Source organism: Ambystoma mexicanum, chromosome 2p (genome assembly GCF_040938575.1).
Source record: "Ambystoma mexicanum isolate Mex_15411 chromosome 2p, UKY_AmexF1_1, whole genome shotgun sequence".
Classification (NCBI taxonomy): Eukaryota; Metazoa; Chordata; class Amphibia; order Caudata; family Ambystomatidae; genus Ambystoma; species Ambystoma mexicanum.
In genome coordinates this window covers 524,208,384-524,226,576 of record NC_090923.1, presented here as the reverse complement: position 1 = coordinate 524,226,576, position 18,193 = coordinate 524,208,384, and the positions used below count along the sequence as shown (strand labels likewise).

General features: G+C 44.5%; 1 protein-coding gene across 5 annotated transcripts in view; it reads left to right on the top strand.

Annotated features, from left to right (window-relative positions):
- The window catches only part of RAF1 (Raf-1 proto-oncogene, serine/threonine kinase), a 1,232,906-nt gene that overhangs the window by 25,324 nt on the left and 1,189,389 nt on the right, over positions 1-18,193 (top strand). The window lies entirely within an intron of this gene.

Sequence of the window (18,193 nt, the reverse complement as noted above, 5' to 3'; positions counted from 1 at the left end):
GGAATTCATCCCTTATCCCCAAGGGAGAGCCCCACCACCCCCGTGAGGCTAGGCTGGCGAACCCACTCTACATCACCCTCCTTATTGGTCCAGGCAAGTGGAACCTCGCTGGGAGAGACTCTCCCTTTGGGGATAAAGACTCCTGTTCCTATGAAGAACCCCCTAAGCCTTTCCCTGTCGTGGCATATGTGATATGTAGAACTGTGTATAGCTCTGAGACTAAGGATCATACACCTTGATATAGACAAGAAAGAGGAGCTGTCTCTTTAAAGAAAGCCCTTCATTTAACTAGGGCAAGAAACTAGAAGAGGACACATCGAGCCGTGGTGAAGCGGAGAGTGGCGTACACATGCTGTGGAAACCCACAAACAGCCTAACACTGAGAGAGGTGGAGCTGATGAAGAGAGCCGTGCAGCGCTCAACTTTCGAAAGCATGCCGGATTTAAGAGCTAGATGCTAGATTTGCAGCGTCTAAGCGGACGGAGAAGCCAGGGAGACAGGATCTTCATGACCGGTGGTGGTGTAACCACGACAGCTTCGTGGTGTACAGTGTGCTATATTACAATGCCGAAACCACTCGCCTGAGGAATCGGCAGGACGAGTTACACAAAGTGATATATGACCACAGATAGGGAGCAGGCAGAGAGCGAGACACCGGCAGAGACAAGCCAGAGAACCAAAACGAACGAAGATCCGAGCAGGAACCAGTCAGAGATTCCCCTGCAGATACCAAGGTAACAGGGAGAACTTGAAAGACGCTGGGGAATCATTACAAAACATGAGAAACTTGTCTCAATGAAATTGACAGAACTGGAATGTAAAGTTAATGAAGTGAGACTGTAATATTCTAAGAAAAGAGACTATTGAAACTGAGGCACAAGTACTCTGGGAAGAAGAGAAAACACCACATACTCTAAAGGCCGCTGAGCTAAATGAATCAGAGGGATAAAATACTCCAACAAGGGAAAGAGAATTCTATAAAGTAAAGGCAAAATAAGCCTATAATGGAGCATATACCCCATAAAGCTTCTGTTAAATAATTCCAAAAGGCAGATTAGCCTGGGACGAAGGATAAGGTGAGGAGCTACAGAAGATTCCTAAAAGTCAATCCTGAGGGAAGGAGGAGAACCTAAAGACCATAAGGAAAGAGTTGCAAGAACTTATACGGAGGTGACACGACTATTTAAGAATAGCCTACTAGCAATATCCTTGAAGCCAAGGATAATTCTATGAAAGACAATCGGGAGAAGAGAGACATTCTCCTGGCCTTTCTTGGTTAGAATAGTTGTAGGGTGAGTTAATATTAGTTTGTGGACAGCAGACTTATTCATTTCATTTTTGGTATCGTCCTGATGACTGTTATTTATATAGGCATGGAATACCCCATAGCAATAGGGAAAGATGGGCCTTTTGATGCTTGTTTAATAAAATCAGCTGAAATGGTATTCATTTCCGCATCCTTCTGACCTGATGTCTACCGACTGACTTACGTTGGGACTCGTACTGTTTAAAAAGTAAGCTCAAAGGCCAAAAGCCTTACAATAGCCTGTGAGAAACCTGAGGGTATTCTCACTCCTAAGCCTCCTGGATCCTCTTCTCAGGTGGCCAGGGAAAGGCCATTGCTCTTGGATCCTGACCTTGGGGGTGGAGAAGCTAGGGAGGATCACCTGGGCGGAGAGTCCTTGGGGAGTGGGGTGCACACAGGTGAGACATGGTATCCCCCTTTCCCTATTGACGACCAACCTAACCTTCCCCCGACCTTTATGGGCTATTGTAAGCCAGCTAGCCTGATTTCCCCATATGTGACACTTGACAGTGCTGATACGAGGAAGAGGCAACTAAGGGTGATGAATGCTATGCCATTTCACCACGTTAGTACCGTGACGAGGAAGATGCCTGCAAAGTGTTGTGAAGGTCAGGCACGCCCCCTTAATCATAATCAGGCAAGCTCCATTGGGAAAGCACATCTGCAATCAGTTCAGAGAACACCACAAATGGCAATAGGGAGGCCTGTGTGGGGAGTCCAGCAGGGAACCTTGTTGGAGAGGAGGCAAGCTGTTAAAGGGACCTGCTGCCTTGTTGGAGCAGAGGCAAGCTGTTAAAGGGAACTGCTGTGAGTCGGTCTGCCATTTGCAGAAAGCCGAGACCTGCAGAGAGATGGTCTCACGAAGCATAGCATGGGAGCTGGGGCTCCTTGGGGCAGGCTGAAGGCTGAAATTGGAACCCTGTGGAGAGGCCGCCCCTTTCCCTTGAAACACATTTGTTTGTTCTCCTGTGTTGGTGAGCAGAAAAAGTGTCCGAGGGGCAGAATTTGGAGCCCTAACATCAGAAGCAGAAGTTTGTTTGCTCCATGTTGCTGTGAAGGCTATCAGTGGGACCATTGAGTTTCTGAAAGATGAGAAACCCGGTATAACTTACTACGCGAGTACATGAGCAGGAACATTTCCATTGTTGAAGTTTGAGAAGGAATACTTTGTATTACAGTGGTCGCATGTCTCCGAGAGAATGTTTTGGAAAGTCTCTGATTGTTGGAAATTTAAACTTGAGCAAAACCATATTGAATAACGAACTGATTGGACACTTAAAAAAATTAAACGGCATGAATGCATATCGAACACCGAATTAAATGAAACACTTAAGTTAAGCATATTAAATGCAGAATGGAATACAACTTCATGGGCCAAGCAAATAAAGAAAACAGCCAATTGTGTTGGTGAAGTTAGTCTTGGGGAAGGTAACCCTGAGACATGAGGAACTACACTTGTCTTGAGAACAGAGCCTGAAGACCTTTCTGACTGTTGCTTGAAACTTGGGGAAGGGAACTCAGATGATGGTTTGGAACTGTATCACCTTGAACTTGAGAAAGATAATCTTGCAATATTTGTGGAACTATCTTACACCTGGGGAAAGGGTGCTGAAAGGCAGCTGCAAGCCGGAGAAAGCTCAGAACTTTGAGTTAAACACTTTTTCTTTTAATATTGACATCCCTACACATTGTTTAGCTTTTAGTTGTGTGGGCAAGTATAGGTTCTTGACGCAGACTTTCAAGTTGAATTAGACTTTCCTTAGTTTCATTCAGGTAGGGAAATTTCACCTTAGCATGGGGCAAGTTATGCCTTCTACCATACTGACATTTGATTTAATAAAGTATTTTATTTTGAACTTTAATTCTGTTGTCTGTCTTCATGCCACACCAGAATAGTGAGAGGTGCCTGATTCCCACCTGCCTTACCCCTTCCCCTCCCCAAAGCACATATCTTTGACTACCCTCGTGGAGATATGGGTGGTATGTTATGGCAGGGGTCATCAATCCTGTTTTCCGAGTTGATAATAAAATTCTCCTGCACAATCACAGAGAACAACTCTTGCACCATAAAAGGGAGAGAAAAAGTAGCAAACGAGATTCTCCAAAAAAACATGTTCCCTATACCCCCAAGAGGTGAAGGGTCAAAAGAAAAATAAGGCGGGTCAAGGTGATGTGCCGGTGGTGGTCGGCTGCCCATCAGTGAGCAAGTGAGGAATGCAAATTTGCGGCACACCAAGCTCTACTTCCAAGGACATTTGGGTGCTTTATTCTCCTCCTAAGACTTTAACTCATCGGAAATTGTCATTTTAATTCTCTAAACATTAACAAGACCTTTCCTTTTATGATTGATTGGTACAAGAAGGGAGCCTGGTTCTTCTAGTGGGCATATCGCTACCATCTCTTTAACATCTGCAAAATCCGTCCCTGTCTCACCTTTAATGCTACTAAACTCTTACTATCCTCCTGGGAGGATAGCTCAGCTGCAACGTGTTCGCCTTGGAAGCAAGACGACACGAAGCAACACGGTTTAGATCCCCGGGTCTGCGCTTAGAAACCTCTGGGTATTTAAGCGTGTTATAAATGCGCAACTAAGACAAAAAAACAATTATGAAAAACAGAAAAAATAATACCTGTAACAGCGCCTCGATTCCTTACCACCCCCAGCTTGAATTTCACTTCCTTTGTCTTGTCTTTAAATCTATTCACGACTTTGCTCCTCCTTACCTCTCCTCTCTTTTTCATTCTACACACCCTCTTTGTTCTGCTGATCTTTTCTTCCTCTCGGTTCCCCACACCCCCTTGAGCCTCCTCTTGTTTCCGCTCTTTTCAGCTCCTTGCCCCCTTACACTGGAACTCTCTACCTTTTTTACTGTCTGCTCCTCCCTCACCTATTCCTCCTTGAAAACCGAAACATAAAAGGACACCTTGTCCTGTACAACCAAAGCAGAGGTCCAGCGAGAAGGCAACTCTAAAGAGGAAGGGTTTAGTATATTATTTTTACTGTTTTATTCAACATGAACGATAATTATAAATATGTTGGAAGGAACTTGGAACTTGGGAGTGTGGGGCTGGTAGCAGCCAGGTAGCGCATTACAAAATAAATTGTTTACAGTCAATTAAGGAAATAAATAAAACATTATATAAATAATACAGAAAACAAACAATGTCTCATCAGATAGGAAAGCAACAGGACATAGAGCAGAGAACCACCAGTTTTACCATATATTGTTATTTGAAGCTGATGTTAATATTACCTACCAAGAAAAAATACAAATTACACATTTTCATTTAAATGAAGGGATGTGTGAATGCCATACACACCAATTGCCATTCGTTAAAGTGGAGTATCGGTAACATTTCACCAGCATCAACAGGATTACATTGAACGCTTGTTTCTAAAAAGCTTTTGTTTTTAAAAGTCAAAGTTCTGTCAGCATCAATAAGCTCTAAATGTCAACTGTGTGTAGTCGGGCTAAACAAAGTGTCAGCATTGAGAAGTTGAGTGGTTATCTTGTCACACTTCAGTGGTGCTATCACTCGCCATGCCCGTGCCTGTGGCACTAGCAAAACTTGAGTCATTGGAGCTCTCAGACTCCTCGATTCACATGCTTCTCTCGCGTGCATTTGCCGCTCTTCCAGTGCTGATACACATCATGAAAATGCACTTCATTATGTAATAGATACACCTTTTGCTCGCATTAGCATGTCAAAGTGACTTTCTTGCAGTCTATTCCTTGATTTGGTATTAATACTGTTCATGAGTTTGAACCCTCGCACACACTCTGCGCTTGAGGCTTGAAATGTGCTGCATACGTCCATTAGCTGTGCCACTACATTGTACTCCATGGCATTTTGAAGTGTGAAATTCACCATATCTTGAAAACATTTTAAAGGACCACACCTGTTCCTCTCTATCACGTTCAAGGCATGGTATTGCATAACAATGGAATCCACCACAAGCATGCTAGGGTCTGATTCTAAACAGTCCTCCTTACAATCAAAAACGTGTTTGTATTTTTCAACGAGATTTATTTATTTTATTTATTTATTTGCATTTATAAAGCGCACAGAACTGCCCTGGGGCATCGTGGCGCTGTTACAGCAGACTTAGTCATGAACACAAGCATAGGAATGTGTTTACAGATGTAAACCGAGTTACCGAGTACATTTCACATTGGTAATAAACATTGAGCTTAGAGGTTATGCTATGCTGTGGTTACAATGCAAGCATGAGAGTGCATGTGGAAGACTTTAGCGGAATAGGAGGGTTTTGAGGTTTTTACGGAAGGTATGGTATGATTTTTCGTTCCTTAGTGAGGTAGGTAAGGAGTTCCAGTTTTTAGGTGCGAGGTGTTGGAAGCTGGTTCCTCCCGCCCTGGATCTTTGAAACGTGGGGACATCAATCATGTTGGTGCGGTGAGCTCTGGTGGGTCTGATGGAGGCTTTCGGTGTGATTCTTTCTGCGAGATAGGGTGGGGCATCCAGGGATAGGCATCTATGTGTGATGGTCATGGCTTTGAAAAGTATGCGTTCCTTCACGGGTAGCCAGTGGGCATCTTTCCTTGCTTGCGAGATGTGTTCTCTTTTTGGAATGGACAGTGCTGCCCGGAGCGCATTGTTTTGCGTGATTTGGAGTTTTTTTAGGTTGTGGGCGGAGGTGCCTAGGAACAGGGCATTACAGTAGTCTAGTTTTGTACCTATAGTGGCTCTGGCGATGGACAGGCAGTTTTTGGCGGAGAGAAAAGGCTTGACAGCATTTATCATCTTGGTGGTAAGTGCCGAGGAAGAGGCTATGGCGTTGACCTGGCGAGACATAGATAGTGAGGCATCTAGGTGAACGCCTAAGGTTTTAACAGTCTTGGAGACTGAGATGGTGGAGTTGTCGATGTTGAAGGATTTGTATTGGGGGGGGAGTTTGTTGAGAATTTCATTGGTCCCTACTATGAGGATTTCGGTTTTGTCCCCGTTTAGGCAGAGGCCGTTGGCCGCCATCCAGGTTTGGATGGCTGTGTAGATTTTGGTTAATGCTGTCGCATCTTCTTCGTAGGTCCCAGTTAGAGGGAGTAGTACCTGCGTATCGTCTGCGTAGTTGGTATACGCTATGTTACGACAGTCGAGGTCATTGAAGAGAGGAAGGGTGAATATATTGTAGAGAGTGGGGGCGGTGCAGGAGCCTTGTGGGACGCCGCAGTGGATGGTGGTAGGGGTTGCCGAGGCAGTGTCTGAGAAGACTTTCATGAGTCTGCCATTTAGGAATGAGGCCACCCATGCAATGGCTTCCGGGGAGAAGTGTGCTTCATTTTTTAGGTGCATGCCTAGGATATCGTGGTTGACAAGGTCAAAGGCGGCAGATAGATCCAGTAGGAGAAGGAGTGCCGGTTTGCCTTTATCCATAGTGTCAGCAAGCTGTATTTTCAGATCAAGTAGGGCTGACTCAGTTCCGTGACCTGGTCGGAAGCCTGACTGTCTTTTTCCTAGGATATGGTTGGTTTCGAGATAATCCTGGATTTGTGTGTAGGCCATTTTATCCAGTATCTTGAGCAGGAAAGGCACAGTGGTGATGGGCCTGTAGTTGGTAGCTACTTCAGGGTCGAGGGTGGTTTTTTTTAGAAGCGGGCGCACCCAGGCTTCTTTTAGACTGTCAGGGACAGTGTTGGTTTTGAAAGAGGCATTAATGAATGATTTAAGGAAAGGGGCGAGTGTTTCAGTGCAGTCTTTGATCAGGCTGGCGGGGCAGGGGTCTCCTTTACAATTGGATGGTTTGATCTTGTTCATTATCTCAATAACTTCGTGTTCTGTGACTTCCCTGAATTTGAACGGGGTAGTGGGGGCTTTGGTGGATGTGGTTCCCGAACTAGGGGTGGGCATGTGGCTCGTGGTGGTGGGAGATTTGAGGTGCAGTGATAGGTTTTTGTGGTGCTCCTTAATTTTTGTTTGTAGGAGTTCAATTTTATTTAACAAGGCAGATTGTATGGAGTTGCACCAGATTTGGTCTTTAACAATGTCTTGTGATTTGGTGGCCGGTGTGGTGAGTTCGTTGAAAATGGCGAAGAGTTCTTTGGATTCGGAGCTTGCATTAGCAATTCTATCATTATAAGAGACTGATTTAGCTGTGATTATGGCTTTTTTGTATTGGGCAGTGATTTTTTTGTAGGAGGATAGGGTGGCTGGGGAAGGCGATTTCTGCCAGGAGTTTAGAGCTTTTCTTTTCTGTGAGCGGAGTTCTTTGAGTTCAGTGGAGAACCAGGTATTTGAGTGTTTGATAGTTTTGGCTTTTTTGGTCTGCAAGGGGGCAATGGCGTCAATGGCGGTGCTTATGGTGCTCTTGTAGATATCTGCTAATTCTGACGGGTCAGATGACTTGAGGTCTGTGGAGAGGATGTGAAGGTGGGGTGTAATTTTATCTTTAGTGAGATTTTTTACACATCTTGCCAGTGCTGGGGGGATGGGGTTAGGTTTGTTTGTGTTAGATACAGCGGGAATAAAGAAGTGAATGAGGTGGTGATCTGACCAAGGAGTCGGGGTGATGGAGCTAATGTCGACGTGACAGTTGTGGTCAGCTATCCAGTCCAGGATACGGCCTTTGTTGTGTGTGGGTGAGGTTATTTTTTGGTCGAAGCCTAGTTCTTTTAAGGCTAGTGCAAGAGATTTAGCAGGCTTGTCCTTTTTATCGTTATACCCCAGGTTAAGGTCACCTAGAAGGATGCTTTTGGAGGTGAGTTTTAGGTTTTCTGTTAGGCGGTGTACAAGGTTCTCATGGAACTCTGTTAGGGGGCCGGGCGGGCGGTAGACTAGGTTGAAGGTGATGGTGGAGTTAGGGGAGAGGGCAATTTTTATAGCTAGAGAGTCTATGTTGTCACCTAGATTGGAGGTGATTTGTCTGGCCTCGAGGTGATCTTTCAGGATGAATGCTACCCCACCACCTACTGAGGAGAGGCGGTCTTGCCGGATAATGGCGTACCCCTGTGGGATAGTAAGGTTGAGGGCTGGCCCTGCAGCGCTGTGCAGCCATGTCTCGGTGATGGCTAAGATGTCGAGGTCCAAGCTAATTAGGAGTTCGTGAATTTCAATGGCATGGGCAGGGATGGATCTGGCGTTTATGAGGGCACACTGTAGGTTGTGTGTGTGTTGGGCCGAGGTAGGGGTGGTGTTGAGTGGTGTCGCCGGGATGGGGTGCGGCATGGTGGGTTTAGGTAAGGGTGTTTTGACTGTAAGGGATGGCGTGTTAGGCGTGTTAAGAGTGGTGGGAGGTGCTTGGTGGGTGAGTCTAGGGTATCTAGAACGGAGACCTAGGAGTTGGTTCCTGGTGTGGATGGGTCTGGTGTAGGAAGTTATGCTGGGTGGAGGATGACGTGCTGTGGGGATGCTTTCAGTGAAGAATGATGGTAGGAAGTAGGTGGGAGGAATGTTGGAGAGGAATGCCAGTGGGGCAGCTGGTGAGCTGGTGGATTGTTGAGGCATGGCGAGGGTATCGTTCAACATGGCACAACTAGAAACAGAATGCAATGTGGGCAGCAAAATCAGGGCACAGTATGCGACCATAAGGCACAACACAATAGTGTGGTCTAGATACGACCATAAGGCACAACACAATAGTGTGGTCACTATGCGACCATAAGGCACAACACAGTAGTGTGGTCACTATGCGACCATAAGGCACAACACAGTAGTGTGGTCTAGATACGACCATAAGGCACAACACAATAGTGTGGTCTAGATATGACCATAAGGCACAACACAGTAGTGTGGTCACTATGCGACCATAAGGCACAACACAGTAGTGTGGTCTAGATACGACCATAAGGCACAACACAATAGTGTGGTCTAGATACGACCATAAGGCACAACACAGTAGTGTGGTCTAGATACGACCATAAGGCACAACACAGTAGTGTGGTCACTATGCGACCATAAGGCACAACACAGTAGTGTGGTCTAGATACGACCATAAGGCACAACACAATAGTGTGGTCTAGATACGACCATGAGGCACAACACAGTAGTGTGGTCACTATGCGACCATAAGGCACAACACAGTAGTGTGGTCACTATGCGACCATAAGGCACAACACAGTAGTGTGGTCTAGATACGACCATAAGGCACAACACAGTAGTGTGGTCTAGATACGACCATAAGGCACAACACAGTAGTGTGGTCACTATGCGACCATAAGGCACAACACAGTAGTGTGGTCTAGATACGACCATAAGGCACAACACAGTAGTGTGGTCTAGATACGACCATAAGGCACAACACAATAGTGTGGTCTAGATAAGAGATGCTTAACAATTTCTATTCCAAAGTCAATGCTGCATTGTTGAGTGGCTAGTGAATCAAAAATGGCCAGTCCTTCAGTTCGTTTTCTGGAAACCTTTTCTACATATGCTCACACACCAAGCCAATAAATCTCAGAATAGATGCAGTACAATCTCTAACTGTGCTGCTCCAGAACACTTCCTGACACGGTACTGTCCCCTAATCTGGTTGATCTTGCCTTGTGCAAACTGCATTGCTTTATTGACAAGACTGCTTTTTTTGGAGTAACTTGGACTAGGCTGCTAGATCGCAAAGAATATCATTTAACACTGCCAAAGAAATGTGAGAAGTGGGGTCAGACCTTTTCTTGAAACAGAATTTCACCATAGGATCATTTTTCTCCATTTCCTGTTAAAAGTATTTTAGGAACACCTCATAATTGCACATTAAAACATTCACTGCAAAATGTCTCGGTAACCACCTCACTTCATTGAGGGGTCGAAATGACAAAGCATCGCATTCAATCACTGATGCCATTTCTTCAAATTTTTATGTTCTCAAAGGAGATCAGCAAAACACAGAATAAACCGTTCTTAACAATGTTTCTACTTCCCTAATCATTGGCACCTTCTTCCAAGCATCCCCTATGCCCAGTTCTTCACGTTGAGCAACCCAGTGTTGCTCAATTAAATGTGGAATAGCTTGTTCAAGCCTTGTAGCAACACAGTTGTTTTTGCCAAGCATAACAGATGCACCATCTGATGTGAACATCACCATTTTCTGCAGAGTAAAATTCAGTAATTGCTGAAGTGACAGCTTGCACATTGCATGATGTTAACTTGACAATTCCACCAAGCACAGTTTTGTACATTGAATGTGGTGTTGCCGCAAGAGATTTGCTTTTAGGCTCCCCTCTGCAGCCTCTTCTCCTCCTCTCATCCCATATTTTCTGTCTGCAGTTCAGGAGTGGGTGCCCCCAATGATCTCTGCCTGAATGCCAGTAAGACGGAGATCCTCCTCATTGGCAAACACCTGCACTTTTTTTTCTTTTCCTGCCACTCTTTTGCCGGCCTCCCTTGGTGCTCTTCCTGCTCCCAACTGTGAGGCTAAGAACCTCTGGGTCATCTTCGACTCCACACTCTCCTTGCTTCTCTAAGAAGTCAAAACTACTTACTGCATCTCCTCAGAAGTATTCTTCCTTTCCTCTCCTTCCGCCAGAAGCTCTGTCTCCAGAGCTTTGGTTTTCGCTAGCCGAGCTGAGTGTCGTCCGCATAGCACCGAAAGTTGGAGCAGAGAGCAGCAATGCGGTGGGTGAGAGTTGCCATGTATTGGTTGTACAACCAGAGAGAAAGGTAAGACCCCTGGGGAACAACACAGGTAGTGAGATAGAGGAGCGGAAGGACCCAAGTTGGACCTGGGATGGTCTGTTCGAGAGGAACTAAGTGAACCAGGCCAGAGCCTGATCAGTGATACCCAGGTTATCATGAAGCCGGTTGAGCAGAATGGCATGGTTGACCGTGTCAAAGGCAGATGAGAGATGAAGTAAGATGAGGACCGAGGGGAGGTTAGGTGCACTGCCAACGACCTCCTCCTCAATGCCAGCAAGACTGAGATCATTCCCATTGGGACCCCTGCTCCTACTTCTTTCCCCTCACTCTGACCATCCTCTATGGGCTCTCCCCCTGCTCCTTCATCTGAAGCCAGAAACCTTGGAGTCATCTTCGAGTCCTCTCTCTTTCCTTCCTCCCTCACACTCAGGATATTGCCAAGAAGTCCCACCTTCAACTCTTCCTTCTCAAAGGAATTCTCCCTTTTCTCACTGTTCCCCCCAGAAGCTCAATTATACCTGAGCACTGGTTCACTATAGGCTTCACTACTGCAATAGCCTTCTCCTGAATCAACCTTCTTCCACCCTACGACCCCTCCAGCTCATCCAGAGTAGGGCATCAAGACTTATCCATGACCTTAAGCCCATGGACCGCATCTCTCCTGCCCTAAAAACTCTTCACTGGCTCCCACTTGGTGCACGGAATAAATTCAAATCCCTCTGCATCATCCACAAGTCTGTCTGGGACCACGCTATCTGCAATTTTCTCTTACCAAATACTCTCCCTCTAGAACTTTATGATCCTCTGGTACCAACTCTCTGTGTGTAAAGCGTTTCGCTAAACAGAGGACCTGAGGCCGATCACTCTCTTCAGCTGGCTCCCTCTTATGAAAAAGCCTCCCCCTCCCCCTTCCTCTTCATCTTGACCAGGACTTCCTCAAATTCTGAAAGCTCCTCAAGACTCATCTTCATCTTCTCCTTCTCTCCTCTGCTAATCTCAGTCGCTGTGATTGGTGACCAGGGTCCTTATGTATCCTCCGGTGTCCTGGCCTCCCACACCCAATGCCTCTGCCTACCTCACAGCACTTTCCTTGGCAACCACCGGCCTTTGCCCTGTATGCTTGCATGTCTACCCAATTCGGCTCCAGGCTGCATAGCACTTACCATACTATGCACTTTTGCTGCTCGCCCACGAGCACAGACATTCCATCACTTACCTCCACGGCCACCTCCCCTCTCCTCGCTGCACGTTTTGAATACTCACAAGGCATAGTAGGTTCATCTTTATCTTCCACTGTACTCCCTGTTGCCCTGTGGGTGATTTGAAACATAATTATTTGTCTGGGGCAAGATTGTAGTTTGTTTGGATGCAAAAAATTCACTCTGTAGAAACCCTCTTTTACTGATGCTCACTCCGATTCACTACAGTAGGTACTAGAAGGAGGGAAAATTTGGAAAAGTGTCTGAAGCCAAATGTTCGATGTGTTGGTTATTCCTATGCAATGTATTACTGTTTACAGTTCAAACATGTTTATTAAAGCTTTTTTTAAAGGGAATAAAATAATTTAAAAAATACATTTGTTTTTTATAACACCACTCCAAATATGGGAAATGGCAAGGTTACAGTTTACTTAAGTTCATTCACAAGAAGAGTACTATTATACAATCTTTCTTGAACACTTTCTCAAATGTGCTGAAGCCCTTGAGTGACAAACATGCCGCATAAAAAACAAACATCACTTGGAAAAGCTCTATCTGATGCAAAACGAAAATCAATACTAAGAGCTTCTGAAACACAACAACAAACATCATCATGACTTGCTGACATGAGGACAATGGCAACACCCTCCAGGGCAGACACCAGAGCAAGGTGAAGCAAGACTTGCGACAAGAGCAACATCCTCCAGGGCACATGAGACACCACTCGATCAGGACATGGGCAACGCTGCATACCCGAGCTAGTAAATTGAATACATTACTTGGATGACATAGTGGTTTACAGCGACACATGGCCCGTGCGTGTTAATCACCTATATGCTCCGTAGCCCATGCCCTCCGGAGAGCCAGATTGAAAACCAATCCTTAAACGTCATCTGGCACAGTCTGTGGTGAAGTCCCTGGTATTCTACGTTGCATATGGCCTAATACAACCCCAGGCAAAAAAAAGTAAAAGCAGTCCAAAAAACTCTTACCAAAAACCAAAAGGGACCTTCGGGCCTTCCTTGGGATAACCAGCTATTATAAGAGGTTTCTCTTGCATTATTCCACCCTAGCTACTAACCTAACGGATAAATTAAAGAACTCTCAGCCACAGTAATTACTATGGGATTAGAACAACCAAACGCGTTTTGCTGGACTGAAAAGTATACTCAAACCTGTCCTTAAAATGCAAATGCCAGACTACAATAAGCAGTTCATTTTACAAACTGATGCATCGAAGGTCGGGTTGGTGGTCGAACTGTTTCCTAGGGAACCATCTTATGCTACAGTGAAACTTGAAGCCTTGGCCATAGAATGGGCTATCGCCTGTCTGCGATATTATTTAACTGGAAGAAAGTTTGCAAATAATTATGGGCCACTCACTGTTAAACCGGATGAGTTTAAGAAAGGACACCAATGCAAAGGTAATGAGGTGGCTTTCTGATATAAAACCTTTCTGTTTCACTGTATAACATCGAAAAGGAAAAGAACAGGGATCTATCGACTTCCTAAACCATGAACATAAGGGGAAAGCTATTTGACGAATCCAGAGAATTCTGAATGAGAGGAGCTGACTAAGACCTCCATTTAAATAGGACAAAGAAACTAGAAGAGGACACGCCGAAATGTCGAGAAGCAGAAGGAGGCGTACACACACGGAGGAAGCCACCGAAGAGTGTAACACCTGAGAGGCAGTACTGAAGGGGGCTGTTGAGCGTGCAACTTTTGAAAGCACTCCGGCTGGAAGAGGGAGACGCTAGAGATCCAGCATCCAAGCGGACAGATAAGCCACGGGGACAGGAACTCTGTGGTGGCATGACCACAACAGCTTTGTGGTGGACAGTGCTCCTGTATAACGCTGCTGAAACCACTTGCTTGAGGAATCCGCAGGACAGTCAGTTACACAGTGATACGTGACCGCAGATTGGGAGCTGACTGAGAGCAAGACACCGCCAGAAACAAGAAGCTGGAGTACAGATTGAATGAATGAAGACTCGAGTAGGCATCGGCCCCGGAGACGTTACCCAGCAGATACCAAGGTATCAAAGAGAACCGGGAGGCTTCTGGGGAATCGTTACAAGTTAGGAGAAACTTATCCCAGTGAAATTGACAAGAACTCTTATGTAAAGTTAATGACGTGGAAAGAGCATCTTTAAGCTTAGGAGTCAATTGAAACTGAGGCACACTCTGTGGAGAAGGGGAAAATACCAGATACTTTAAAGGCTGAAGAGCAAAACGAATCAGAGGGAGAAAATACTCCAACAAGAGAAAGGGAATTCTATGAAGTAAAGGCAAATGAAGCCTATAAGAGCAAAGAGTCACAAACCAAATCACCACAGGAGAGGGAGAACTTAACGGTCAAGGCATATACCCCATACAAAATTTTCTGTTAAATTCCAGAAGGCTTATCAGCCTGGGACAAAGGACAAAACTGAGAGCTACAAGGGATTCCTGGAAGTCAATCCAGAAGGAAAACCTAAAGACATTATGAAAGATTTGCAAGACATTTTACAGAAGGCGACAAAAGACAAAAAATAGTCTACTAGAAATCTACTTGAAGCAAAGGCGAATTCTATGAAATAGACAATCGGTAGAACGTAGACATTCTCCTGACCTTATTTTTGTCTAGAATAGTGATAGGGTAAGTTAATGTTAATTTTTGGACAGCAGACGACTTTTTTTTTTTTCTCTTCTTTTGGTAACCACCTAACGACTGTTGAGTGCCTTAGTTATTTATATAGGCAGGGAATACCCCATAGCAATCGGGAAAGATGGGCGCTTGATTGTTTAATACAAAAGGCTGAATTGGCATCAGTGTCTGCGTCCTCCTTCTGACCAGCCACATTACACAGCTGCAGGTTTCAGACCACATAGTCTCCCCGTTGCATCTTCAGTTTTGCATCAACATGCAATTCCTGGCAAGAGATGAACCACTCTGCAAATAGATGATTGCATGCAGTTATTTTAAAGGTCATTGGGTGGCATTGCCACTTTAATGCACTCTGAGGTAATGCATGACTGTGCTTCATTTGGGCTCTTCTTTCACAAAGGTATTTAGCTCTAACCTGGCCCGAGGTGTCTCTGGCTCCCCCATCTCTAGGCACGGTAAGACCATTACTGTGGTGATTGCTTCATGATATAGCATAACTAGCACCACATCTGAGACAAAAATAAAAAGTTGTCTTGAGATTACAGAAAATGGGTACTCCTTCTCCTCCCCCCACATCCTGCTTAACCCTATGTGGAGTTTTTAATCCCTGAATTGGGAACAGGCGAGAGAATGGAAAGACCCAAAAGGTGCTTTGCAAATATCCGATTCCATGGCTTCTTTACCAAATTCTAATAGAATTATTTTTTTTAAAGGGAAAACAAAAATCAGCTTGAGCATAAATTGGGGTCTTTTGTATAATATATGTTTGAAAAAGACCAAAGGAACAAATGAAGCATAGCAGCATAGGGCACAGATTGATTCATATTGTGTGCATATTCTACGTATGATCAGAACAAAAAGAAATGATGGGTAATCCTAAATACACATGCAAATGAATTGTTAATTTTCTAAAACCTATATCCAACCTGTTGCACATTATCGAATGCCACAAGTACATACTGAGAAGCAATATTAGAATAATTGCTTTTCACTTATTCACTATGCAACGTTGGTTAAGTAAGGTAATAAAGTATGATGGACCAATAAAACACACACAATGCAAAGGTTTTAGTTCAAACCTTTCCTGTTTTATTTAAAAAATATATATTTTTAGGATGGGCATGAGGGAATTAATCTAGAAATGATATGGATTACTATGCAAAGGTGTACGGATGGGCCAACGCAATGGTGTGTCATTAGACTACATATGCGAAATATTAGTCTCCTTCCCCCCTCCCACCTAGGGTCCCTAAATAAAGGTCCTTAATGGTCTCAGTTCCAAGGATATAGAGTGCTGCTCGCTTTGCGGCAAGCTCAGTCCAAAGTATATAGCACCATGTTCACTGCTTGACATTGCTACTAGCAATCGATGACGACCCCCTGCTTAGAGATTTTTCTTCAGGCTATGACCAATTTCCATCCAGAGGTCTCTCTTGGGACATTTAAGAGCTTCTTTTTGATGTGCTTCAAGGTCTTGTTTAAGTATCGCTATAGCTTCTGGTCTTGGTCTTGGTCTAAGTGTTAAGGGTCTGGCCTGTGCTTTCAGAGTAGCGTATCTCGGTATTTGTCTTTTCCAGTCTTGTTGCATCTTCTCTCCCCTTTCTGAAACACATACTTCAGATTTCTAAACGCTTGTAGCTTTCCTGATTGATTTGATTGTCCAATAAAGACTTGGATGTGTTATTCCTCATGTTCCATGTTCTCTCCCCTCCCTCATCTATTAGGGCCGTTTGTTATTTCCTTGAGCGACATTTGTCAGAGAACTTAAAGAGCCTGTCCACCATTTTGAGGTGATGTTTAAGTGAGTAATCTAACACTGCTCTGTGGCATGGCACCATGTACTTCCTTTGACTCTGTGCTGGGAGTTGTAAATGGTTACAGTTCAAAAGAAGTACCATTTGAAAATATATTACAAAATATCTGTACTCTATCCATGCAAAATGAATAGCTGTACATTTGTCTCGCACTGACAGCCCAAAAGGGAAAGGTGGCCCCTAAGAATTACGTTTTGATGTCCTGTCAGAATAAAAATGGAGGATGCTGTCCCTCTAGCACCCAGTTAATAAGCCAGGACCAGCCAATTTGTCCCCTTATATATAATATGCACCCTGCTTTCCACCTCCCACCATACCATAATTTACCATTGGTTCCAATTCGAGGGGAATCTTCTCTCCTGCCCCCTTAACACCGCCATGCCACGAGACAATAACCCTATCGCACCTCCCCCCCACCACTCCATCCTCATTCATTCAGGTATGTTAACGTTATTGGGACTTGTACCGCGCTCTGCTTCCGTTCTTTCATGGTCTCCAGGCACTCGGGCAGATCTAAAAAGGAATGGGGTTGAGAAGGTTAGTGGGGATGAGAGGGAAAAGCGCAAGAGAGCTTTGATGTGCTGTTGGTAGCTTCAGTTTGCAATAACTGGTCACTGTGTGCTAGTATGATTTTGGTGGATTTACATTTGTAGGTTGCATGCAGGTGTTTTCAGTGTGTGCTGGGGGTTGTGGAGCAGTGGGAGTTTGTAGTTTCGGTGTCTTGTGTTGGGGGTTTGTGTCGAGTTAGTTATGTATTGGGTGGTGTATATGCTGAGTGTTAGGAAGTTACTTATTAGTGAACACTGCAACGCAATGGCTCCCCTTAACATCCTCCAAGTGCAACAGATTGGTTATCTTCGTATTTCCTCTAAGTGTGGTGTATTTGCTATCCTGCTAGATCTATTGTGTGCTACCCCTAAGCTAGCTTGACCATCTTTTACAGTGCAGTACATGGCTACTATGTACATGTTCACACTGTAAGCAGTGGCTAACCTACAAGACTCAGTATGAGCAGTAGAGGACTGTCCTTCGCAGATTATCTGAGCGCACTACTAGGGCTGACCTTCACACATCTTCTAGATGCAATACATAGGTCAACCTGCACAATTCATCAAAGCGCAATAACTGGCTGACCTTTAGATGGGGGCAATAATGTAAATTCCTAAAATAAAAACAATGTAATTGGTGTAAATGTATGTTTGGAGTTGCTATAGCTGATGGCCTTAGTTTACAACATGAAACTATTTTTTAATATCGAAATTAAAATTCCTTTTAATTGAGCAAGAGAATGCTTTACCTATTGGATTGAAGACATGGGCCACACAATTTTGACAAAGCAGAAACCTGTTTTTATTTTTTTCTGTCCCCTGTGGAGCCTCCAAGGCAATCCAGGTAATGTACCTATATTCCTAGGGCAAGTTAAGGCAAGGACTGCCGTGGTCAAAGACTGAGATTGTGATAAACGGAACATATTCTCTTTTCCTCTCCACCCTGGCTCAATCAATTTCCTTTTAAGGCTAGTGGGCCTGATATAAGACTTTCAAGCATCCATTGCTATGACACACTATCATTGATTAAAATAGAGTTGAGAAATCCTGCATTATAGGAAACCAAATGACTTGTGATTAATCTTGATTGA